Source organism: Mesocricetus auratus, unplaced genomic scaffold, assembly GCF_017639785.1.
Source record: "Mesocricetus auratus isolate SY011 unplaced genomic scaffold, BCM_Maur_2.0 Super-Scaffold_100043, whole genome shotgun sequence".
NCBI lineage: Eukaryota > Metazoa > Chordata > Mammalia > Rodentia > Cricetidae > Mesocricetus > Mesocricetus auratus.
Window position 1 is genome coordinate 7,691,983 of NW_024429220.1, and position 27,517 is coordinate 7,719,499.

General features: G+C 42.6%; 1 protein-coding gene and 1 long non-coding RNA gene across 4 annotated transcripts in view; one reads left to right on the top strand and one right to left on the bottom strand.

The window, feature by feature from the left end:
• Lhfpl3 (LHFPL tetraspan subfamily member 3) overlaps positions 1-27,517 on the top strand; it is a 518,223-nt gene that overhangs the window by 394,931 nt on the left and 95,775 nt on the right. The window lies entirely within an intron of this gene.
• On the bottom strand, positions 274-3,710 carry LOC121135829. The gene is made up of 3 exons (XR_005872950.1): positions 3,378-3,710; positions 2,923-2,987; positions 274-1,409 (listed from the first exon to the last, which is right to left on the bottom strand). It is a non-coding gene; the product is annotated as an uncharacterized LOC121135829 (long non-coding RNA).

Sequence of the window (27,517 nt, forward strand, 5' to 3'; positions counted from 1 at the left end):
TCTAGGCTAAGGGTAAGAGATGCTACAAGTTTGTGTATACATTGTAGATTTATGGCATCTGCGCCACAAGTCCGAGGTATCAGGAAATGAAAGATGAGACGTCCAACCGTTTGTGCTAAGAGAATGTGTCTGCCACCTTTATTTTTATTGTCAGGAGAATGCATGTGTATGTACCATACCTATGTGTCTTTATTGCAAGTGCTAAGAGCACTCTCTCTCTCTCTCTCTCTCTCTCTCTCTCTCTCTCTCTCTCTCTCTCTCTCTCTCCTCTTCTCTTCTCTTTCTCTCATAGAGAGGGAATAGACTTATATACAGACTTACAGGACAGTGGGAAAACACCAGGTGGAAGAGCTCATGTTTTCCTCCTGCTAGATGTTGATGTCAGTGGGGCAATGCTGGAGCAGTAAGCCAGGACTAGAGAGTAGGATGCACTGTGGCTATCAGCTGACAAACAACTCAGAGACCCTGTGGGGGCTGGGACTCAACACAGATTATCGTGTTGTTTTAGAGATTATTGTGTGACTGGAGGAAAAGCAGTCATCTCTCTTGTTTTTATTTTCTGCCTTGAAATATGGAAATATTGTTGCCTTATTCCTTCAACAACTTCTTGAAGGTCAGTGTTGTCTCAATATTTTTTACTAGGTCCCTGCTATTTACTTGTTAAAGACTGGAAACGAGCCAAACTTGAGGTTTTACTCCCAGGGCAACTAGAAAATGAGTTTCAAGAGGTTTGCAGGTCACCAAGGGCATTCTGTGGTCTTTGCTGCAGCCGAATGCCATGTGGCTGTCCATGGTCTGTGCTCCCACTAGAGACCACCTTGATGTGTATGTGGTGTGTATTTAGAGTGTATGTTGTGTATGTGGTGTGTTTTTAGAGTGTATGTTGGCATGTAGGTGGTGTGTATTTAGATGTATATGTTGATGTTAGTATGTGGTGCTGTCAGAGACAATGATAAGGCCTGTGCCCCATGTTGTCACCAGAGACCATATTGAGGTTCATATGGTCTGCCACCTCCAAGAACCATGATGGTGTCTGAGGTCCATGCTTTGACCCAGGACCATGTTGATGTCTGTGGTCTGCAATGCTTCCAGAAACCATATGTAAGTCTGTGATCCATGCTGCCACTGACTGTAAAGGACAAGGAAGCTTCTTTTGCTGTGATACTGATGACTACAGACTGGACATCGAGAAGAACTCTGAAAATTGTGATAGGGATCCTGGAGTGAAGCTCTCCACAGTTGATGGCTTCTGGCAGAGGAGGGGTGGAGACAGACTGTTTTCTTTATAGGGCTGGCCATGGGGAGTGTGACCATTCTCCAGTGAGTATATGGGCAACACAAATTGGACTTGGTGTTTTTCTTCTGTTTTTCTTCTCTTTGAAGGAGGTCTCAAGGGAGAGGCTATGGACCTGGGAAGATGGGGAGGTGAATGTTATCAGGATGCATCATTTGAAACCCCCAAATAATTAATAAAAATATTGTGTTGGGGAGAAAAAGAGGTTAGCGGGCAGCAGCACTCTAACAATGTTTGAAGTCACTTGCAGTCGCCCTCTCTGGCTCACCAGCCCTGCCTCTGGTGCTGGCAGGGTACACAGTGCTACAAACACAAGTCTCTTGAGAATTCTCATCTATAGCTTTCCATTTCCCTATGCAGCTAACATTCCCCAAGGCTGATCTAAGCCTACTCGGAAGTGCCTAGTGCCTAACTGCCTCAGAGGAAACCCTTGTCCTAGAGGGTAGCCAGTTCACTGTCTTATTTAAACTGTCACATTCTGGGTAGTCAGCTCACTGTCTTATCTAAGCTGTCACATATCCTCAGCTGCCATCCATTTGTTTTCTTCCCTTCCTTGGCTGAGTAACTGACCTTCAGACAGAGCTGAGCTGGAAATGGAGCAGAAATTTTGTCTTTTCAAGGAATTCTTGCAAGTTAAGGGAATGGAAAATGGGAGTTCCTTCATAGTGGCCTCAACAGCTGCTTATTGGACTGTGTGGGTTTTAGTATCTGGGATGTGTTTCATCTCTTTTTCCCCAAGCAATGCTAACACAGCTTCTACCAATGACAATATGAGCTCAGTTTTCTGGAACTAAACTTGGAGGAACAAACACTAACAGAAGGACCTAGTCCTCATCAATAGGACCTGTGGGTCCTGCAACCAGGGATAACTTCAGACCTAACAGTGCCTTTCTCTTCCTTTCAGGACAAGAAGACTAATTGAAATTCAGATTTTTCCAGAGTCCTCAGTTCTTAATAGCCCCCAGCCTCCCTAGTCAATCCCTGCTGGGAAGTTGCTCATTGTCCCACAACCTTGTACAGGGGCAGCAACCATATCTACTAAATATGAGCATCTTGTTCAGTCCTTTCCTTGATTGGTCAGATCACCTGAGTCTTAGCATGACTGAGTGACGTGGAATTTAGATGACTGTCTCGTATGGGACACAAGGGAGGCAGGAACTCACCACTTAACCACTTAACCACTCCACAGATTTACCCAGGAAAATAATTCAATTGCCACACACCCATGGGAGAATTATTTCCATTCCAAGGAGAAACTAAAATGTTCTCTCTGCTTCTCCAGTACCCTAGTAACACCCACAGCATATTCTACATGGCTTTCCCCTACCTTCACCACATATCTCTAAAACCTTCCTTCCCCTCCCCCACCACCCATCCCTTTTCCACCCTTACATCTTCCAGACTGAGGAGTGAGTAGCCTGACTCTAGATCCAGGTTACCTGGGCCAAAATCCATGTTCTAACAGAACGAGACTTCTGTAGTAGTCCCCAAGTGTGGTTCTGTCTGCCAGCAGAACTTCCTCATCCACACACTGGTGGCACCGCCCACACTTAAGTCATCAAAGACCCACAGAAAATAAAGAGCCAGAGCAGAGATGAGTGTAAGACACAGATCTCTGCTTTCCTTACCTTCATGACCTCATCTCCATTCTAGCCACTTTTTCTGGACGCCAGACAATATTATCACCTGGAACCTGCAAAAACAAAACCAGAAACAAAACTAGTTATCCAGTTTCTGTCCTCCAACCTGATCAAGGCCTTGATTCCTCAGGTTGGGCTTCACTCCTCCCATCGCTCTCTTTGTGTTCTTCCCACTTCCCTCTCCAATAAAACCTAGACTGTCCCCATATATCTTGTTGGAGAGCAGCAAGTTTCCACTCTGCCTTCTGTAGTTCTCCACTTGGAGTGTTAAGTAGCAAAGGAAAAATCAAATAGCCACAGAAATAGGTCTCCTGATAGCTCCTGACTATCTCGTGTTCCCAGTCTCCTAAAAGTCCTAAACTCAGAACTACCCCTCCAGTCTTAGCACATAATCTTTATTCCTAGCTCATGGAAAGGTGACCGTAGACAACGGGGCCCCTCACCTTTTACCCACTACACATCAGTACATGTCTCTTCCTCTGTGTCGTCATTCTACTGCCTCCCATGCATGAAAAAAGGATCTCCCTGTGGCAGACAATACCTTTACTTGCACACTATTCCTTCTGACTTCTGTAAAATCATTACATAATTGGCCACTGGGACTTTTTCTCATGCTTTCCTCTGGGTCTCTACAAATGCCACAGCATATGAGGCAAGAAGGAAATCCAGTTCAATATGACTCAGTAGCCAGTGTTGGCTCAAGTCTGACACTGGGCAGTTTATTTAAGGCATAGTTAAGCACACCACAATTGGGGGAAGAAGCTTCCTGGTGATAATTAACTCAATCCTGTGGATACAACAAAGCTTAAGATACACTGACATTGAAACTCTACAGAGAACATATGAACGCTTCCATAAAGATGTGTTCTACTTAGTGAGAAACAATGCTCTAGGTAGGATGACTGAGATAAACATAAATGTCTGTGGGAGTCAGGTGTGGCCTGACCCTACAGATAGTATAGAGGTTACCTACACTATTGTAAAGTATATGTGACATCTTCCATAAGGACAGGTTCTATTAACCGTGAAGCAATGTTCAAGATGAAGGTCTATAGGAAGAAGAATCTGCAATAAGCATAATAGTCTGGGGAAATCAGGTGTAGACTGGCCCTACAGACTGCACAAGTCGTTAGGCTATTAACTATGTCCATTCCCAGCCTCTGGGCAGAGCACAGGTGTGTACATCTCTTCATTGAAAAGGCAACCCCGTGTGTTTGTCATCCTTGGTTTCCCTAGTGCTTCTCGGCGGGCACAAGGACTCCATGCCCTCTACACTTTCCTTCATCTTCCCCATATCGCTGAAATACACTGGAGTCTAAAGACTTAAAACACTTCTAAAATATTTTCTCACTCCGTACATACTGCCTTCTTCTTGACAGAGTTACTTCTACTTCTGCCACCATTTCCTAATTGCATGCTGTCTCTGGCTTATGTACAAGACTCTCATAAATGTCACAAGTGATGGCTGTGCCACTAAGTCCAAAGGATGCTCTTCAGTTCTTTTCTTCAGAGTTCTACCCTGTCTACTCCTCCTCCTTCCTCAGAGTTCTCTCCCTCCTTACCGTTCTTGCTACTTGAAGGTCCTCGCATCTTCTGCTTACTACTTAAATAGTTCCGTTCATTGTGATTCAATGATTGAAACTCGCTCCAGTTATTCATTGCCAAAGAACAAATGAAATGACCCCAAACTCAGTGGCCTAAAATAGCTATCATGGTCAAGACATCAGGGGCCAGAAATTCAGTCCAGGTACTGTAGCAACTCTTCTGCTCTCCATAGCATTGACTAGAACACAAATCGGTTCAGTTCATGGCTAGGCCAGCCTAATAGTTTCTAGGACCTTGACAGAAGTAATCAGAAAGTTATGAATGTATTTCTCTGCAATTTTCCCACATGATCTCTCCAGCAAGATTGCCAACCTTGTCATAAGGCAGTTTAAATACCCAAGAACAAATGTTCCAGAAAGAGAAGTTTGGCTGACCTTATGCCTGAGTCTAGCACAGCAGTATTCCTGATCCTACAGAGTGTATTCAGGGGAAGGAGACAGAAATCCCCAATGAGAGGGAGAGCCAGGAATTTGTGACCACCTATGGCGCTACACACACCTTCCTCTCCTCTCTGCGTCCTTGTCAGCTCCCACCTGGAACACTGCACTGCCCGCTTGTCCCCTGCTCCATGCTGCCCCTTCCACCTTGGTGTCTTCATGAAGTCAGAGCTACCTGTCGATCGCACACATCATTCACCTGGCTGACGCTCTTTAGAGGAAAGTCCAAATGCCTTAGCACACCAACCTCTGCCTTCCCCCTCACCACTTTTCCCTTTAATGCCGTGGTACTGAGATTCTTATGTGTGTCATGCTTTCTTTTGTTTCTAAGCCTTTTTTTTTTGTATTGTTTCCTCTGGGACTTTGGAATATTCCTCTGACCATCGCTCTGCTCTGTGACCCATCTCCCGTGGGTGAGTACAAGTGCACATTTCCACACACATTGTCCTCTTTCAACCTTGTACATTTTTTGTAGTCCAGGACAGACAGCACCAGCATTGATTGGAAACACCATAGAAAAACAAAGTTTCAGACCCTATTCTCTATTTAATGAATGAGTTAAGAGCTTTCTAAGTGGGGCTCAGGAATTATAATTTTGTATGAGGCAAAATATGTCCAACACACAATATATTCTTGTACAGAATCTTTAGCAATAAATAAATATTAAAGGGTAAAGGATTAAATGGAAGTCATGATTTTAGCAATTCTCCCCAGGTGAGTCTTTCTACTCTAAATCTAAGAATCACTAAGTTATATAGCACTTCCTCCAGGGAGCTTTATCCACCATAATTCTTCATCAAACAATGATTGCATCTTGCCAGTCTTGTAAGGTGGAGTTTCCTGTCTTACCTTGCCAGTGAACTTGTGGTGGTGGCCACACCCTTTGGGCTTGGTTTCAGGTGCAGATGGGACCCATTGTAAGGTAGAGGAGGGGCTGGCTCGAGCTCTCTTGGGTAGCAGAGAGCATCTGAAGGGTAGAGATTGTTTTTTTCTGGAGCCCAAAGAACATGGCGATTATTTACTCGTATCTGTGTAAGTGCTTCCACCTATTTATCATTTATCTTGGGTCTGGTAGACTCATTTAAGCCCCACCTTCACACCCTCTTGAATGTTTCTGTGTCCTCATTCTTAACCTAATCATAGCCCCTATCACAAGTTGCTGTAATTGCCAACTAGTTTTGTCAACTGAGTCTCTCCCTCTCCCTGTCCCTCTCCCTGTCCCTCTCCCTTTCCCTTTCCCTCTCTCTCTCTCTCTCTCTCCCTCTCCTTCTCTCTCTCACTCTCCACTCTCCACTCTCCTCTCTCCCCTCTCACAAACAGGCTCTACCCTGTTTACGGCTGTGTCTCCAGCATCTACATAACCCATACCACAGAAAGAACTCAGTAAGAAGTTGTGAGGCCATCTGCCTTCATCCAACTCTTATAAAAAGACACACTACAAACTCCAAGAACAGGAATGTCATGCACTGAGGATATCTGCAGCCAGTAGCTAAGATCAGGATTGGTTGTTGTTGTCCTGATATTATTGTATTACGTAGACTTTCATATACTGGAAAGGAGACGCTTACTAGGTGCAAAATACATAACCACAAAAGAGGACAACTGTGTGTGCTGTTGACTCTACCTACAGCCCTGAAAATGGACTCTAGGCCTGAAATCAGATGACCCAAGATAATAAATAGTTCACCCATCCCTGCATGGCCCAGTTCCTCCACTGCTTGTATTTTAATATACTAACTACATTTACTGGAGTTTCCAGAATGCCAATGAATCTTTCAAATTTTGGCAGAAAAGAAGAATCTAGGTCATGCAACTATGAAATCTGAATAAGGTGTAATTAACATGTCCATCAACTTTCGCAGAAGCAATGCTAGTTTGCAAACTATTCATTAATCTTGTGCAATAACAGCAACTGGGTACAATGCCAACGCCAAGCTGAGGATGGGAGGCTCAGTGCGGTGTAAACCCAGGAGTGCTGTCAACAAGAAGGGTGAGCTGCTCTGCCTCCTGCTTAGGCAGACAGGACTATGTAAGAACTTGAGGTTAGACTCATCGGTGTTGTTCACAAAGTCATCTGCGAATCATGAAAACATTTCGTGAATTGTTTGGGAACTTGGGAAGAATGACCCCTTCTCAAGTGAAATTAAAATGCTAAATTGGCTACTGGAAATGAAGAAAGCGGAATAGGAATCTGAGATCTTAACTGTGTGACATAGTGAGCATGGCTGCTCTTTGACTTCAAAATACAATAATTCAAGCTCTTCTAAGTGTGACTTGTAACATAAATAAGGCATTTTGTGCACTTTGACTAGTATATAGCTAATATGCAAGTTAAATATCTCTCCCATTCTTTCTAAATAAAACCAGACAGTAACATAATTTAAAAGTACCAATTGGACAACAGGCATAGTAACTCATATCTGTATTCCCAGCACTTGGGAGGTAAAGGCAGGAATCAGGAATTCAAGGCCAGGCTTAGCTATAAAAGAAGTTCGTAGGCCTGTGTGGATTCTATAAAACCCTGTCTCAAAATAAATGAATTAAAACACATACACATGGACTATGAGACCAGCATGGCAGTTTCATAAACAGTTTCTATATAATTCAGACAGCATATTTTTAAGTATACATTTCAAATAATCCAAGAGATTATTTTCATCTCAAAGATATATGCTCACTTATTAATAGCAGCCAAGGTAATCCAAATGCCCACTGACAGATGAAAGGAAAGCAATAGACTACACACATAGATACAAAGTTACTCAGCTTTGAAGAAAGGAAACAGTCACACTCTACAGTACAGAGGACACTAGAGAATATGTCACACGCTACAGCACAGAGGACACTAAAGAATATTTGCCACAAAAAGGCAAATACTATACAATGTCACACCTATCTAAAATTGTCAAACTTGTAAAAGAAGATATAATGATAATTACCAGGTGGGGAGTAAGGAAGTTTTTCAATGAGTATAGAGTTTTACAAAATCAAAAAAAAAGTTTAAGAAATCCATTGCACAGTGTGTGTAGAGACTATTTAAACATTTCATTTAAAATTATAGTTAAATTTTCGAGTTTGGAACTATGTGGTTGTTTTTGTCACCACATTTTTAAAATGTAATTTTAAAAAAACAAGTAGTCTCAGTCCTTTCTTCGTGTTCCCGCTAATATCATGCGATCTGCGCCCTGCCACTCTCTCGGCCCCTTCACTCACTCACCCTCCTCCCTGTGGGTGAGTCACTGAGGTTCCCAAGTGTCACCTGGGTCACCCTTTCCTTTCGTTCTCACACCTGATTCCAGCTAATTAATTCTCCAGCTTTCTCTGCTCCTCACACGCAAAGGACTGTAGCTCACTGTTGCCCGAGTCTAAGCTGTGGTCTCTGCATGTGCTGGGTAAGCAAGCGCCTGCATCCCCACGCCCTACCCAGCAAGCTCCACACCCAACCTTTCCGTCAGCCTCCACCTGACTGCCCCGTAGGTCCCCAAGTTCAACATATCCTAACCCTACTTGTTCAGCTTCTAAGGGAAACTTTGAAGTTCCTACTCTTGCCCTTGGTAGTATTTTCCTCAGTATCCTTTCAATCTGCTCTCATCAGGTTTATAAACCCTGTTGCTCTTTCCAGAGAGGTTCCTTGCAGATATGGCCACCTTTCTCCTTATCCCAGATTTCATTATTTCTCAGCAGGGCAATTCCAGTAGCATTCTCCTTAGTCTCAATTTGCTCCTCCAAGCTAATTCTCCAGTCATGGTAAGTTTTGTCATTACATAGCCAGTAAGTACCATCATAGGTTCCCATCTGTAGAGTCAATCCCACACTCATCGGGGCTTACAAACCCCTTACTCTGCCCCCCTTCTGTAATTCCATGCACACTACTCACAGGCTCCCCACCGCCTCCAGGCTTCTCTTCCTGGAAACAGCTCATGCAGCCTGAGCATTGAATAGCACCCACCAATGAGCCATATAGCTGCAATGGACGCAATTTAATTCAGAAAAGGGTTCTTCCTTAGCACAATGGTCTAGCCACCTACTCCCTGACAGACCAAAACGTTTTTGCAAAATTCAGCTCTCACAAAGATAAAAGCGCGTAGAGCAGAGGTGTGAAGTGGCAGTTTTATTAATATAACAATTAGTTATATCTATGTAACATGCTTCCCATGATGCAGAGCATTCACAACATCTATAACGGAGAGCCCATGTCCGCGTTGTTAATGAATACATAGTGGTTCACGGGACATAAATGACGGTCGTTGTTATTATTATCATAGAGTCATCCCTCTCAATCTACTTTAGATCATGCTTTATCTCCAACAGAGCTCATTATCATCTCTAGCCACCGTGCAATCACTTGGAGGCAAAGGAATAAGAGCACTGGAAATAACAGGTAGGTGCCACCCTAAATATGCTGAGATGAGATTCAAGGTACAGTAAGGCAAGCAGAACCATATCCATGTGAGTGTGTACATTTCATATAAATCTTGAAGATTTATGTAACTAATCATCCCGTTATATATGGTTAATTCAAGCCTAATTGTTTTAATTATATAATTACTTCAATTGCCCAGATCATATGCATGCATTTGTATTATCAGAAAAAGGGGGCCTTTAAAGAAATAAAATGATCTGTTAAGAACCAAATAGACAATTCTAGAAAATTATCTTATCAGCTGAGCGTTGGTGGCGCACACTTTTAACCCCAGCACTCAGGAGACAGAGGCAGGCAGATCTCTGTGAGTTCGAGGCCAGCCTGGTCTACAGAATGAGTTCCAGAACAGCCTCCAAAACAATACAGAGAAACTGTGTCTCGAAAAACCACAAAAAAAAGAAAGAAAGAAAGTTATCTGATCAAACTGATGGTGTTGGTCCATACCACTAATAGCAGTACTAATGAGGCTGAGGCAGGAGGATTGCCTTGAGTTCCCAGCCAACCTGCACTATGTAGTAAGCCCCTAGCCTTTCTGAGATACAGAAGTAAACACTGTCACAGGAAGACAGAGATGGCAGGCTAGCAAGCAACTCAGCTCATGAAGGCAATTGCTGCAAAGACGAATGGTGTAAGCTCTGCCCTCAGGACACATTTGGAAAAAGAGAACTGATCCCTGCAAGCTGCCCTCTGACCCACACACACACGCCATGGCAGGACAGAGAGAGAGAGAGAGAGAGAGAGAGAGAGAGAGAGAGAGAGAGAGAGAGAGAGAGAGAGAGAGAGAGAGAGAGAGAGAGAGAAATGACCCACACACATAAACAAACTAAGCAGCTAGAGAGATGGCTCAGCAGTTAAGACCACTGACTAATGTGACAGAAAACTTGAGTTCAATTCTTAGCACCCACACAGCAACTCACAATCTGTAGCTCCAGTTCCATGAGATCTAATACTCTCTTTTGGCTTCCATGGGAACTGCACACATGTAGTCCACTTACATACATGCTAGCAAGAAACACTCACACACATAAAAGAAAAATAAATAAATATTTTAAAAGTATTTAAAATGTTAAAGAAATATAAAATAGCAGGGGAGAAAAGGGAAATAAAATTATATTATTTATATTATTTGCCTGTGTCCAGAGTGCAGCCTGGCTTGTTTGCAACTTGAAATTATTGTGGTTCACCCATGCTACTGCAGGCAGCTTCTATTTATGCTTGGTTATCCTTAATTTTTTACCACCAGGCTTCACAGCAGACAATTTCCCAATCCCAAAATAAGCGGTTCTCACAGTGGCATTGGGAACCTCTCAGGGAAAATAAAGTTGTGACTGAAGCCAAGTTATTCTGCTTATGTTCTCAGCCCCTGAGTGCAGGAAGGCCTTAGCATTGCCAATTAATGTCATTTCATTCCCAATGCAGTAGGGAGTTCTGGAATTATAGGAAGCATGAAAACTGCAGATTTGGATATTTTTAGTCTTGTCTGTAACAAAATACCACAAAGAAAGTGGCATAAAGGGCTGGAGAGGTGGCTTAGTGGTTAAGAGTACTGACTGTTCTTCCAGAGGACCTGAGTTCAATTCCCAGCACCCATATGGTGGCTCACAACCATCCATAATGAGATCTGGTGCCCTCTTCTGGACTATGAGTAAAACACTGTGTGTATAATAAATAAATCTTTTTTAAAAACAATGGCTTAGGAGAGGCGGTGGTGGCACATACCTTTATATCCCACAACTTGAGAGGCAGAGGCAGGCAGATCTCTGTGAGTTTGAGACCAGCCTGGTCTACAAGAGCTAGTTCCAGGGCAGCCTCCAAAGCCACAGAGAAACCCTGTCTCGGGGGGAGGGGTGTTTTAAAATAACAAAAATTAATTTCTCACAATTCTAGAGGCTGGGAGGTCCAAGACAAGCTGCCAACAGAGTCAGTGTCTCATAAGGACCCATTTCCTGACTCATAGATGACCATCTTCCATTGCTCATATGCACAGGGGAGGAAGGAAGTTAGAGAGTCCCATCCATGAGGCTTCCCAGCCCTAACTAAACCACCCCAAAAGTCTCCACCATCACCTTGACCGTTCAAACTTCAATGCACTTTTGAGGGACACAAACATTCAGTCTGTAACAATCACCACTCCTCCCTTTGTTCTCATTAAGTTTTCAAGCCCTGAAACTCAACCCAGCTTTGAGCTGCTTGGACAAGTTGAATATCATGACTTAGGAGAGTAGAAACCATTTCTTGCTGCTCACACTTAGAAGGAATTGTAATGCCTTTATGGAAGTATTCTTAGCAGATTTCCTGGTTCTATTCCTAGAATCTCTGGCATGCAATTTAGATAAATTATTTTATGGTATAATAACTAAAGCAGATTCACCTCCCACATGCCCACAAGAGCTCAGGACATGAGTGCCAAGGGATCCAAATGGGCTTTCCGGACTGTTGATCAGAAGGCATCAGCGAGACACCATCCTGAATCCTGCCAGGGACAGCCCCTCAAACTGACTCCTCCATTAACCCAGCTCACTCTCGCCACACTCCATTTCACACCTCATTTTCCCGGTCAGTCGTGAGTCTTCATGCAGCAGAACCATAAGAACAGTTTTTCTGTTATCTTTGCTCTTATATGCTCAAGAAAGTTGCCTATTTCAACCTTAAAGTATAATGTGAGAAGACAAACTGAGTCTGGAGTTGAAACTTTCACGATGCCTCAGAGACCAAGCCTTCACTACTTCATTCATTAATTCATGGCAAGTTGCTGCCTTCTCCCTGCCTTCCTCTTGTAAGAGGCTGTAAAACTGGGGCAGATGACCACTAGCATGAGGATGAGGGTCTTCACCAGTATGAGGGAGAGTTATCTAGTCACACTGGCCACCTGCACGATCTTCGGCATTTCATCCATTCCGTGTCTCGTTCTTCAGAAAAACTACATTTACACAAGGCTTGTGGGGTGAGTCTGAAGTAAGCAAATAAGGAAAACATTGCACAGTACTGAAATCCTGCTTGCAGCCCCTGTGCGAGGACGCTGGCATACTGCTTGCATTTAACCAGCAAGCTTGTCTCTCCACTAACACTGAAAGCACTTTTGCTGCTTTCTGGTCGAGCGTCCCCCTTATAGTCACTGGCTGTTTCCTTTAAGTAAACAAATAACAAATAAACACCTTTACGTTGGAAAGACACACATCACAGCAAGACACACTCGAAAAGCATATACCTGGAATGGGTTGAAAGAGGGGAACACACAACTCCTTTCAGATGTCCTGCCCTCTCCCCTCCCTCCTCCCCCTCTCTCCCTCCCTCCCTCTTTCCCTCCCTCCCTCCCTTCCTCCCTGCATCCATCTTCTCACCCTTCCTATGTCTCCCTCCCCTACTCACTTTCTTGATAAACACATGGTGTTTGGGGAGAATCCCCACTGGTGAGGTTGCTGCCTCCTCTGCCATCCCCAGGCCTCCTTTCTGGAATGTGCTTCCCTCTCATCTCCCCCCCACCCCATCCCATTGTGAAGCATCCTGTCTCCTTGTCTTGACCATGAATCACATCTTACTCTTATTTGAAACCCACAGAGCCTACAGCCGATCAGAGTCATCTCTATTATTATTTGAGTCATGTCAGGGTACCAAAACCACTAAAGAATTACCCTTTCTAGAATAGGAAAGACTTGGCCATCCTACCACACTAAAATTTACTCCTGCTAGTTGCTGGAAGACCTATTTCTAGTCGTTGATAGTTAAGGACAAATCGTGTAAACTTTTCAAGCTCAGTTTTCCTGATCTAAAAAATGGAGAGTGTGTGTGAATTGTATGACATTCTATTTCCCTGGCTTACATAAAGACATCAAATGAGATAGGATAATAAAAGTAGGTTTCAATTCTATAAAATGTGATAAGTCATCCATCTTTCTCCTCAGTCACACATAGAACATTGTGAGCTTTCTAGGAGATCTTCCACAAATTCTAGCCTTTATTATTGTTTTTATGTTTCCTGTTCTATGGTTTCTCCAGCCTTTCCTTTTGTACTTCCTGATGTAACTTGAGCCATTTTTCTGAGCTGATTTCTCTCCAATAACCAAGCAGTCAGTACCATGTACTATAGTTTAAGGAAGTGAGGGAGATGTCATTGGCTCGGAAGCCTTTGACTTCAGGGAAACTTTCTGACTGCTCATAAAACAAACACACAAAAATACAAAGAAAATTTTAAATGGCTTAGAACCAAGCTTGTGGGCAGAATTTCTACTGACAGATCTAGTTCTGGCATATTTAAAGGAGTTTAATTAATCATGGAGTTAAGTACAGAGAAAGGGCTCCTGCCAGCTTTACATTCTCAGGGTGAGATCATTAGAACCCTGGAAGAAACTGACTCTCTTACATTATTGTAAGCTTCCTGGTATTTTTAGCCTTCAACTGTGTGGCCTCTGCAGTTGAGGGTCCTTCTACCTGTGTCTTCTCTGAATCTCTGTAAGGGTGGCCTGAACTGTTCATGGCCTTGCCACCCTTGGGAGTCATGATTTCTATAGACTACTATCATTTCTGTCAAAGAATGTATTATTATTATTAGTATTATTATTATTAGCAGTCTGAGGCTAGAGAAATATTTAGTGATTAAGAACACTTGCTTCTCTTCCAGAGGATAGAAGTTCAATTCCTGGCACCCATGTCAAGCAGCTCACAAGTCCAGATCCAGGGTATCCGACACCCTCTTCTGACCTCATTGGGTACCCACATACAAGAAGCATGTACTGACACAGACACACATGAATACACATAAAATGAAAAAAATTAAATGAAAACTAAGTTTTCAGGACCTTGAGGACAGAGTCCATGATTGAAAGTATTACTCCCCCAGCAGCACAGGACTTTGCATCCTGAATATGTCTTGATTCCAATGGTCCAGGGCACCTAGCCATCAGCTAGCAAGAGAGCTTCTGAGTTAGGCATGGTGATGCATGCCAACATGTCCACCACTCTAGAGATTGCAACAGAAGGACAGTTGCAAATTCAAGAACACGGTGAATAGCAAACTAACCAGGGCTACAAAGAAATACCTTGTTTCAATAAATGAAACCAAAATAAAAAAGACCAGGACGGGGAAAGGATGGATGAAGGGAGAGAGAGAGAGAGAGAGAGAGAGAGAGAGAGAGAGAGAGTCTTTGTTGTGATTACAAGACAATTTCAGGTTTTTCTTCTTCTGATACTATGTTCCCAGGATCCTGAGAGTTTGTCTGAGTGAATTTATCTACTCTGGAGATTCCGGTGGGTTATAGAGAGGTGCTGTGTCTTTAAAAAGTTCAAGACAGCAAATATTCAGGGGCAGGTTTGGAAAGGAAGTGTCACCTTCCTGTTCAAAGTCAAAGCACAGACTGTCCCACCAGGACCATCCTGTTGCCTTTCTCATTCTTCTCTCCTTCCCTCACCCCCTCCCATGGCAGAGGCTTGCTTCCTCCAACCATCCAACTAATAAGAAAAGGTTCAGGTCCTTGAGAAGGTAAACGGAAAATGATGTGTATGTCTAGCCTCTTCCTCAGCTAAAATGCTGACAGCCCTTCAAAACACAGCAAAAGTTCTAAACAAATAGTCCACTCTAGTCAATACCTGAACCACAAATCACATGCCTCTCTCTCCCATTTGAATCTCCCAGAATTCTCTGTGAGTCCAAATTCAGTTACAAATGAATTGATTTCCTCTGCCAATGCTGTCTGTGGTAGTTCAGTTCGGGACAGTATGATGCATGACTGACTGTAAGTCTTCCCTACTAGCGCTTACTGTTCCCCACGCTCCGGTTCTGAGGAAGGCTGTGGACCTGCCCTCTGGAGAGTCTCCAGACACTTTGTTCCTGACTTGTTTTACTGCTGTCACTTATTTACCTTTGATTCTCTAGACCTAGACATTCTCTTGTTTTCATGTCTTCAGTAACTTAAAGAGCAAAACCAATGAAATGATCCTTGGGTATGCTGAAAGACTTTGGACAACTGGTAAACCTAACCCCGCATCCACGCTTCTCTTAGCATATGTTTAATGCCTTCATGTATAATGTGAGGAACACTAGAAAAAACTCTAAGTTAAAATAAGTTCCAACTTCCACTCAAAAAAATAAAATTAAATCTCCACTACTTAACTAGGATCTGCTTCCCTGTGGGCTACACCAGGCTTGCAATCACCAGCCATGGAGTGTAGAGTAAACCGTTTAAACTACAGAAGATGAGTAGTGAAGTTGGTGAACTATCCTTTGGTTTTAAACGCTGTCGAGAATTCAAGGATACTCACACAATGTTGCTGTCACACACTTATGATCTGGGTGTACTTTCTTGAGCACAAAGAAAGAGAAATTGTCCCTGGGATGCTGGTAATTGTGCATAACATTGATGGGCTTCCATAGGGAAAAGACTTGGAAACTCTGAAGTTAAAATCAGCGTTCTTTCTACCATGAAAATAGTATGAATTAAAATGCTAAATAATAGGGGAGTGCCAGCCTACAATCCCACGGCCAGAGAGTCTGGGAAACAGAACCTTCATTCAATAGTTGATGGAAGCAGAGGCAGACTCCCACAGTTAAAGACTGAACTGAACTCAAGGAATCCAGTGACTGATGAGCAAAGGGGTTAAGACTGGGCTGGTTTAACCCCCAGAAACAGCTGACCTGACAAGGGTTAGCTCTTGAATCCCAGACTGATGCCTGGGAGTCCAGCATGAGACTGATCAAGACCCCCTGAACATGGTTGTCAGTGAGGAGGCCTAGGCAATCTATGGGGCCTTGGGTAGTAGATCAGTGTTTATCCCGGGTATATAAATGGACTTTGGGTGCCCATCCAACAATGAGAGATGCACTCTCACCCTGGACTCTTGTGGGAGGGTCTAGGTCCTGCTCTGGATGAAATGACAGACTATGGACACCCCCGTGGAGGGCTTCACCCTCCCTTGGCAAATGAGGGGATATTGGAGGGGCTGGTGGGAGGTCATGGGAGAAGGGAAGGGAAAAGGAGAGGTGTTGGGGAAGTCTTATGTCAATAAAGCACTGTTGAGCCAATAGGAATCTAGATAGGTGGGACTAGGAATCCAGGAGGACTCTGGGAAGAAGAAACACAAGGGAGTCGAGATGTAACGCTATGGGGTAGGAAGCCCGGAAACTTCTCCGGTAAGAGATATACTTAGATTAACAATTATGGGGTAATTACTTAAGTCAGAGCTAGCTAGTAAGAGACAAACAAGGCCAACAGCTTCATAATTAATATAGCCTCCTGTGTGTTTATTTGGGACTGATGCGGCTCTAGAACCAAGCTGGCGGGAAGGCTTCTCCTCAAGGAAAAAGCTTCTTGTTACAGAGAGGGACCTGGAATTGACATGTGAAGCAACCTTGTTTCTAATTTAAATTTAAAAATAAAAATTTTTAAAAAGATATTCATTAAAAATGCTAAATAAATAATTTAAATATATAATTAGAAAAGATTTGCTTTGAGAAATAATTATCTGCCTATACAGAGAGATATGTGAACAAAAGTGGCGGATAAGACACCCTCCTGTGAGCTGACCATGGGGCTAACCCTGCTGTCTTCAGTCATGTAGAAGATGACCCTGCTGTCTGCCGTCACGTAGAAGATGTAGTCAGAGCCACCACACACTGAGTGGCAGACGCATGTTACCTCCCAGACAGTGAGGATATCAGACAGAGGAGAGGTGGCAAATGTCTGTAATAGAAAACTAGGTGTTTAAATCAAAATGAAAATGAACAGAATGGCGAGCATCACATTACAGAGAATAAGATGCAGAAAGTAGGCTATTCACTGTGCAAAAAGAATTGAAAACAGTCCAATGATATTTCTGTCACTGATTCTAATAAGATTTCAGTGATGAGAAAGCAATAATGTCAAGAACAGTAATATGTCAGAGTGAGAATCAATAGCAGCCACAAAAAAGTAATCATTTTTTCTAAAGAATGATTTGATCTCACCCTTATAGAATTAGAACTGTCAACAAAATAGCCAGGCAACACTAAGATTTACCCATGCTCACCACAGCCCAGACAGGAGCTGAGCTATGTCGGCATGGGAGCTTTCAGCATTTTGACTCTAATGAAGCAGGCATGTCTGTAATGATGGGAATGTACCAGCAAGACTGGGTTTGCTTCTTCCCAGTCTCTTTAGGAACTCCACTCTTTTGTGATATCTCCCTTAGGATAACGTGGAGCCCAAAGAAATTGAGATAGAAAGGCAAGACCAGTGTAAGGTAACAGGAGTGTGACAGAGAAGAGACAGTAAAGTTGCCGGTTCTGGTTTCTGAGCTGGCTGCTCAGGAAATGAGAGCTCTGTCCACATTGTGAACTTATTAAGCACACACATACAATCTGCACCCTTCTTTACATATGCTACAGAAGTATGGTGCCCATTAGGCTTCAATTACTTACTTTAAAAATAGTTTGCATTCTTTCTCCAGGTCTTGTCTAAATAGGCCACAGATGTAGATCCAGTCATTTAAATCCTAACGTGTGTAACAAAATAAGAAGGTAGACAAGATGGCCCGGCCTGGAGCTGCTTCTCAGTCAGCACCATCACTGTCAATCAGCGCAGTGAGTGGAATAATAATAAGAGTATGGCCACCTTGCCACAGGCCTTCAAGAAAAGGCAATCAGCTGTAGGCTGTGCAAATTTGACACAGGGAGAGTGAAACCGAGTCACTGGCAATACGGGCTTGGTGTTGACGATAAAGACAACTGAACGTGGCTCTGAGTGTGTGCTCACTCTTTAGAAGCAGATGTTCACCAAGAAGCTGGTGATAGAGGTGGCTCCTTAAATTCAGTAGCCAGTATCTCTCTGCTAGGTTCTCTCAAAAAGCTGCTGGGAATTACAGTCCTGCAGCTCCTCCTTTTAAGCAGTTCTTTTCCTTTCTTGTTTAATAGAATGTGAATTTAAATGTGGTAATTGATTGGCAGCTAAGGGCAATCAGTGAGAAGCTGCCAATCACATCTCACAATAAATAAGAGAAGGCCAGAATCTGGGACTAAAGGGTGTTTGCAAAAATGACAGGAAAAATTACTGTGGCCTCCACTTGATAAGTAAAGGAACCACATGTCTCCTTGGGACTTTTTTCTACAATGTGAGTCTCTCAGAAAGCAAAATGTTTAGTAGGAAGTAGAAAGAAAAATAAACAATGTTTGGTAATCTACTGCACAAACAAGGTTGCCAGCACCTGGATAACAAGTCCACGGGGAAGTCCTTTCAATGTCACGATCTTTTTCTGATGTCTCGAAGGTCCCTGGGTTCTGTTCAGCCACCTGCCTCCAACCCACTGAAAACAGTTCTGGCAAAAGACAGCCTGAATATGCACAGATGACCCTTCCTCTTCGGAATCCCAAGAAAAATCCTTTGGTACAAACATAGAAGTGTATTATTTAGTCTTCCAGCAAACCCGAAGGGAAACAATAAAATGAAGGATATGCAAATCATGAGCTGTCGCATAAGATCCTAATTACCATAATTTGAGCCACCTCCCTTCCTCCCTGCCGGAAAGTCAGCCTTCTGGATGAGAGGGAGCCAACAGAGAAGATAATACCCTTCTGTTCCTTCTCTCCACTGCTTGCCTCTTCCTTTCTTCCTCTGCTCTGTAAATGGTGCTTATAAAGGCAGTGATTCTTCCAACCATTTGCAAGCCTCAATTGTATTGGTGAAAGCTTTGCATGACTTGATAAAATGAGCTAAAGGAAAGGCAAAAAACGGGGGGGAGCAGACACAGTCTTTTTATTCCCCCAAAGCAACTGTCAATCTTAGAATGACTTCACAGAACCTGCTAGAAATCTCTCTGGAATCGTCCTTGTTGGATGCAAGGACACTAAATCTAAAAGGTCCAAGTGCTCCATGGTGTGATTTAGGAAGTAGTAATAATTCAGGAAAGATCAATTCAACTCCACCTGTCCAGTCATCAGCAGCATCACTGTCCCTGTACACAGCTCCTAGAATATTTCTTGTTTCCTGGAATACTGCTAGCATTACTTGTCCCTGACTTTTCCCAAACTATTTGAGGTAAGATACCTTGATATAGCTTCTTACATTTATGATGATAAATGAGCCAGACTGGGAGATGTACAAAATGTTTATTTGAATTAATCTGAAATGTCCTCATTAAAATCTAGATCTAAAAAATGTGTTCTTGCCTACATTAGTGCCAGAGCTTCTGTCTTTTGTTGTGACAAGTACCATGAAAATTAGATCCCCTGTCACTCTTCAGCTCATGTAGGGGGTTGATGGAATGTGTCAAAGGTAGCTTTCAGTCAGCTAAATGAGGCCTCAATAGTACATCCCCAAGTTAGGGCCCCAGTGAGCAAGTCATTAAGTCGGTGACAGTACATGGCACCAGCATGGTAGAGGGTTAATGCCATTGACCTTCATGTCTCATAGCACTTGGCAGGGTAGGCTGCTTGACTTGAACCAGTGTGTAGTGGAAATGTCTTCAAGAAGCAAAAAGCCTGTCTCCTTGTTACCACTAGAGTGAGAGCTGCTGGCCAAAGAAAGTCAGGAATGGTCCAAGTAGCTGGAGGAACTTGGCAGAGGTGAGTGATTACTGGACCATTTTTGAAGGTCATGGAGTGAGGAGGGAAGAGGAAGGGGGCATATGTTACCAGGCCTTTGAAGTTCATATTCTATTTCCAAGTTAACTGTGACAAGAAAAAAAGACGCCCACCACCACCACCACCACAGCCAGGGAGGTATTTACAGTGAGGCCAACTTGGAAGCAGAGGCTGCAAAGCAAAGAAAGATGGTCAAACCTCTTGCTAAGAGGGCATAGAAATGCAGATGGTTTGGGCTCCAAGTGACAGAAACTCCTTCCTAGACTCTGAAACACTCCGTACAGTTTGGAGTTAGGAGAATGTGGCTGATGCAATGGCCTACATTTCCTCAAGGACCTTTCTTCTGTTCTTGTACCAAGTGTCAGCTTTGTGTGACTGGTTCCCTTCTTGGTCAAAAACCGGTACTGGTTTCAACTGAATTTCTAATTTTCTCATTGGCATCCATGGAATACACGATGGATATGGGGAGGGCAGGTCTCCTAGGAGAATGTTATTGAAGAATGAATAGAAACATTCTTAGAACACATCATTGACCTGAATTATACATTGTGCCCCTTCCTAAACCAATCACAAGGACAGGCTTGGTTCTATGGTTTGCGTTGTGTATAAGTTCATTCCTGGAAGAGGAAATGGAGTCAGCTTTGCCAAAATGAATGAGCAGCCTAGGGAAGAAATAGATCTCTAATCAAAGTCAGAAGTCTCCTGGGAAGAAGAGGGAAGGGTGTATGCTGAGTTAACATATTCATAAATGCTGCTCAGCAGCCACTTCTAGCTGCCACCTTCCTGTCAGATGACCGCATTGAACTTCCTAGCTGCTAATGGTAAATGGGCCTTGAATACATCACAACCAGTGAATTCTGAGCAATCGCCAGTCCAGAAACTAACAGCCTAAGTGCAGCTGGAGGATCCATCTCCAATGCTACTTTGGGGATTATTTAGTGTTCAAGATGGTAGCTATCCATTCAGTACCCATGACAGAATGAGCAGAGCCCCTAGCCAAATCATAATGATGCTAAACAAGAAATAAACACCTGGTATTAAATCTGCTTCACAACCTAACATAGTGGGACCCTGTGTGTGTGCCCACTTAAGATCACTCTTAGTTCGAACATTCTTTAGTCTTTCCTTGATCCAACTATGAACAGCATGCATGCCATTGGGTTAGGAAACTACCTGAAGAAGATACCAGTATCACATATCTTATGAGTTCAATTAGGTACAAGTAAGTAATAGAAGCAATTTAGAAAAATCAGTTTCCCTGAGAGTTTTCTCCTACAGACAGGATTCTGTCTTTAGTCCTTTTCCTAAGAGAAACAAAACAAAGATCACTCCTAATTTATCTGTTGTGTATTTTATGAATTATTTACTTGGAAATTAGAGTGAGTGGGTGGTCTTTCCAATCATTGTTTTATTTGTTCAGTAAGTGCAATGTGTCAGCATTGTCCAAGAAGCAGGATAGGGCAATGAAAAGAACGGGTTTGCTGATTTGCTCCCAACACACACTGGGGGTGGGAGGGTTGGGGGGTGTGGAGGGAGGGGTGTGACAAACCATTTTATGCCTGTTCTAACAAGTCAGTATGCAAAGTTCATGGAAGGATGGTGGAGCCAACACTGGACTTGCTTTCCAAAAACTATTCGAAGTTCATTCTCTTTTAACATTATTTTTAAACTCCCTTATTAGCATATACTAATAATAGTGGGTTCCATTATAACATTTTCTCACACACACAACGTATTCCATGCATCTCCACCCCACATAATCCTCTCTTTCCTCTGCCACTTCCACTAGTACCTTTCTTCCCCCCAAATAATCCTTCTATTTTTCGTGCTATGTGTATCTGTGTGTGTCTGTGTGTGTGTGTGTGTGTGTGTGTGTGTGTGTGTGTCCTTCCCCATGAATTACTGCGGTTGTTTACAGGAGTAAATGAGGGTTTGTTTGCAGGAGCATGGGCAAATTGTCAGTGGCTACATCGCCGAAGAAAGTCTATTATCACCCTGCTAGCTTACCCCTGCCAGATTCCCGACCATTACCTGCATATATATCCTCAGAGAAGGTTAGGCTCCTGTGAGCCCCTCCCCAGCCCATGATAAGGTGATGATAGGCTCAGTCTTGTATAGATATTTAGCAGGTAATCACAACTGTTTTTATTTCAACTGCGCAACAATCATATCATGCCCACAAGTCAGTGTTACACCACTGTTCCCCTATTTTCCTCCAGCTCTTAGATTATTTTAAGTGTTTTACATTTACTTACTATACATACACACAAACACACACGCACACACGTGCACGCACACAACCCAGCATGTATGTCCTTTGTGTGCACACACATATACACTCACACACTCACACACTTACACACACACTCACACACACACAGAACATTTTGTGGGAGTCGGTTCTCTCCTTCTATATAGCTCCGGGGGTTGAAATCAAGTCGGCAGGTTTGGCCCCAAACACCTTTGCCTGCTTAGCCACCTTGTTGGCCCCTCCAGTTCTTACATTCTTCTGTCCACTATTTTCTGAAGTTCCCTGAGCCTTTGAGGGGCTGATACAAATGTTCCACTTGTGGCAGGACACTCAACAATCATTTCTTCTCAAATACTTTAACCAATCAGTGTCTATAGTCACTACTGACCACTTACTATAAAAGGGAGCTTCTCTAACCAGACTTGTCAGAAGCATTATACCATGTAAATATTCACATTTATTCAGCAGGCAATTTGACAGGAATATCATGTTGATTAGCAAAACAACAGTAGTAGCTTCCCCAAGGGCCTATGACCTCCAAAGTCTTGGACTTTTGACTGGTTTATGATACCAGACAAGAATTTCCACCCGTAGAGCAAACATTAAATCCACACAGACAGTGGTCATTTGTTCCTGCTGTGGCATCAATGGGTTCATCTTGACTACCTGGTTGATACTATTGTACAAGGTCCACAGAAGAGTAACAACCAAAATAACCCAAAAAACATATCCATGTAAAAATTACTCAAAAATAGAAAACAAAGATTTTAAGTATTTTATTTATTAAAACATTTTAGGCCTTGAATATACACTTTTAAAATATGAACATTGTGACGAATATTAGACACTTAATATTTGTCACTTTGGTTTGTATTCAACTAAAAAGATTTTGTTGATAACAATGTACCTTTTTTCTGAAATGACAGTATTCTGAAAAACGTAGAATAATAAAGTATAATATAAATCATTCTAATATCAAAAAGTGGGTATTTTTATTTCCAAAAGCCTTTTTTCAAGGAAAAATAAAATATTAAAATATTCGAATACATTTAAGAGAAGAATAGCTATAGTATTCTATAATCTCATTTATGTAATTTTAAAAACAGTATTTAGGACCTTGTGTAGTGATACACAGCTTTAACCCTAGCACTTGGGAGGCAAAAGCAGGAAGTCAACGGTAGGGTGGGCCACATAGAAAGTTCTGTGATAACCAGAGTTACACAGGAAGACCCTGTCTCAAAAAGAATTTTTAAAGCCAACTTGTATCTTTCTGAAATCCTGCTTTTTGATGTCAAGAACTACTTCTTAAGTGACCTGTTATAGTGGCCAGTTTCATGACCTACATCAAGAGGAACAAATTGTGTGAAATTTTTTGGTTTAGCTGAGAATGACGTGGAGCTCTCCTGCCTTCCATTTAAGATTCAGTGGGTTTTTCTTCTATGAATAATTTTCCACAAGTGCATTCAAAAACATCCAGTCTTGTGAACTTCCAGCACAAGATACCTAGGTAACTCTGATTAGGTCATAATCTTCAAAACACAAATGTTTTGCTTTTGTATCCAGTGAGGTCATAATTCCCTACTTGTGTGCTATTTTTACTATCCTCCCTTAAGAGATGAAAAAACGAAGGCATAAAGTCATTATTGAGTGCAGGCTCTGCAAAGCATCTGACCTAGGAACCAAGAGACTCAGGGCCGTGGATTCCAGTGCTAGGGGAGGGGGTGAATGGATGGGAATAAAATCCAAGGCTCACCGCTGAAAAACTTGTAGCATTTCATCCAGAAACCAGCCTCTTCTAGGGAAGAGGTTGCTTGTCCTTTAACAGATTGACTTCATGACATCCAGTCAATAGGGAGGCACCAACATTAGCCATGCCTTGCAGAGTTCTCCCCTGACAGCCCAGGAGGAAACATGTCAGTGTTCCTGACCCTGGCCTCCTCCTACCTCATGGCACAATGTGGATGGTGGGGAGCACCTCTGCCAGGATCCACCTGGAACTGATAATCCCACCACAGGAGCTGGAAGCAGAAACCCGACTGCAGAAGAGCTTTCTGGACAGGGAAGGTGTGGGTGTCTCTTCCAATGATTTCCACCCTGCTGCTGCCACCCACACACTGTGCCCTGAAGCATCTCATTTTCCTTTAGCTTTTACCCTGATTAATGCCTTTCATAAATTTACCTTCCCACAACTCCATCCTCCAGTTGCTGCTCATGCAGGCACTAACTTCTTATGATCTCTGAGGATTGTTGTTCATTTTTCTTCTCAGCATCTACACAACAGCCTTCTTCCTCCAGACCCAGAGCCATTAAGGGCTTTTGCCTTTCTAAGCAATCTTCTTTTTAGCCAGTGCAAGGACTAGCTTTCTGCTTTGCTATGATGTGAGCTAAAATTTAAAATAACTACGAGAGCAAACCTGTAGAACCTGCTGTCCCTAAATCAAAGATTTCTTTAAAACTAAGGCTGAGCCAGTGGGTAGTGATACAAGCCTTTAATCCCAGCACTGAGGAGGCAAAGACAGGCAGATCTCTGTGAATTGGAGACCAGCTGGTCTACAAAGATTGTTCCAGAAAAAGCCAGTACTGTTGCACAGAGAAACCCTGTCTAAAAAAAAAAAAAACTAAGGCTGATGTTGTCTTTTGAAATTCTACCACATATAATAGCTTGTCTCATGTACTGTTTCTTAGTCCAAGGACAAAGTGAATGGTAGGACTGGTGTTTAAGGTGAGAGCTCTGAGGTTTGGACTCTGCCTCAGGCCTGGGCTTTACTCCTGAGAGAAAATGAGAGTCTCTTCCAATTTCTCAGCCACTTCTCCTCAGCTTCCTTCCATTTCCTCTTGAATGACCTTTCTTCCTCCTGTGTGCCCTCCCTAACTCACCCATGTCTATCGCTTTAATGTCTGTAGCTACTGACTTGGGCCATGACTACCCTGATTTCCAAACCTTATTTTCAAGTACAGGAGATCTTGGGATACAGATACACGCTCATCCACAGGTTCCCTTCTTGGATTTCATTTACCCACAGTCAATCTAAGCTCCAAAACACTAAATCAAAAATTCCAGAAATAAATTGTAGACTTCTCAGGTGAACTCTCAGTTGCTCCACTCCATTCTGACTGAGTATGAAACATCTCTTTGCTCAGGATATTTATTTACACTGTACACTAAACCCACTTGTGAATCGCATGGTAACTCATCCAGGACTCCCACAGCTGGGACCCCTGTCACCCCTCCCTATGGCCATGGGGACAGAGAAGATTTCCTCCACACTCACACCAGGAAAATAAGTAAGCATCACACAAAGAAAATAGGAACTAAAGGTGTGGGTGTAACCGGAGCAGACGGGAGTCATTCTGAAAGGAGCTGGGATCCGCTGAGACTGCTCTAGTTGGAACCTTCGTTGGTTATGTTTTTTCTCCTTTATCACTGATTTAAGAACTATCACAGCAGAGGAAGGGGGGGCATGGAGGCAGCAGAGAAGGAAGAAGGGGAGTAGAAGAGGAGCCATCCATAAAGAAGGATTTTTTAAAAAACACATTAAAGGAGAGCCACTTCCCAAAGAAGACTCATACACCAACCATACAGCAGTTTTGTATCTTGACACCAAATGTTAACCTAAGAGTCCTTGATATTCAAAGAATAAGAAGAGCTATCAAAAAGAATTAGCCAACCAATAGACAACTTTTAAAAATCTATTAATTTGTCCCAACTTGAGTTGTAGTAGGATGATTTTGGCACTGTTATACCAAAAGTGTCACAGCTAACCTCTTTCCCCTCTTTCCCCAAAATTTAAATGTTAGCAAATAATCCCTAATGTGATAATATCATGAGGTAGATTGATTGTTTAGGACGTGACTAGGCCATAAGAGTTCTGTTCCCATGAATGGAATAATTGCACTTATACTAAAAGCTAGGAAGATTTGCCCCCACTTCTCCACCACAAGAGAAAAAGGGAGAAGACACCACTTAATAGGGAACAGTCCCGGATCAAACACAGAGCTACCATGCCAGTGAGAAATTCATTTCTGTTACTAATGTTCCAATGCATGGTATTTTATTTTAGCAGCCCCCAGAACAGAGACAACCTTTATCTAGCATAGACTGTATCTCTGAACTAGTTCACACTTACATTTAACTCTTTCCAGTCCCAGTATCATGGTTTGCCCTGACATTTCTTACTGTATGGTTTAACTCTGAATGGTATCAAGACTCCAGTTCCTCTGCAGTTTATTTTTGTCCTCATTTCTGGATCTTTCTAAAATATGCTACTCTCCTGTTTCTGCAGTAACCCACATAAGTGGGGCTTCAGTCAGATCTAGCCGACTTGCCCGGTTTATACCTGAGAGGGGGAGTATGGAATTGAGGAATATCAGGTAAAGATGTTAAGGAAAAGAAAGAGACATGGGATAGAGTCAGGAAGACAATCCAGTGAATACTGAATGCCCAAGTTTATTCTTCAACATCATATACCCCAACCAAAAAGGGGGAAATGGCAAAAGACTTCTTTATCATGATGCAAGGAAGAAACAAACTTTCTTCCTTAAGTCTCCAAACATTAGTAACCACAAACATTTAGTAACCACATCTTAGACTAAATCTCTCATTATCTGGCCTTGAGAGTTAAAAGTAACCATACCTTAGACCAAACCTCTTATTATTTAGATAGGATATCCATGACCAAGACCAAATATCCTACAGTAGCCACACCTTAGACCTTTAAGTCTTACGACTTTAACCCTGGAAGAGTAAGGATAGTTTTGAACTCTCTGACCTTAAGCCAAGATGAAGCAAAGCCATTTTATGGGCCTCAACATGTTTTAAAGTCTAAGTAAATATCTAGAACAAATAAATCCCTTTATATATATATGCACATATATTCATTAATTTCCCCAAATTCATCACCAGTTCCTTTGTTCCCTTCTATAAATCTATGATAATCAGAAAGCCACCAGTTTCAACTTCAAATACTCTATTTCATTCACAAATTAGAAAGGAAGTATCTATGACCTGTATTCTTAAACTTATAATTCCAGCATGTTCCACATGTTCTAGAATGATTATTGGCCATTATTATTTGTTTAGCATACTCTCGGTTGGTGCATATAATGCCTCACCATAATGAAACTCCTGACCTCTAGGTCATGTATGTGTTTCTCTTCACAGCCACTTTTCAACTCTGCTCACTGCTTCTTTACTCAGCTAACCAGGAGAACACATGTCCAGTTACCAAATCAGAAACACAGCACCCTGTCCAAGAATGATCTGCTCTCACATCAGCACAAAGGTCGACTTACTTTCTTCAGTGTGTACCTATGTGCAGTGC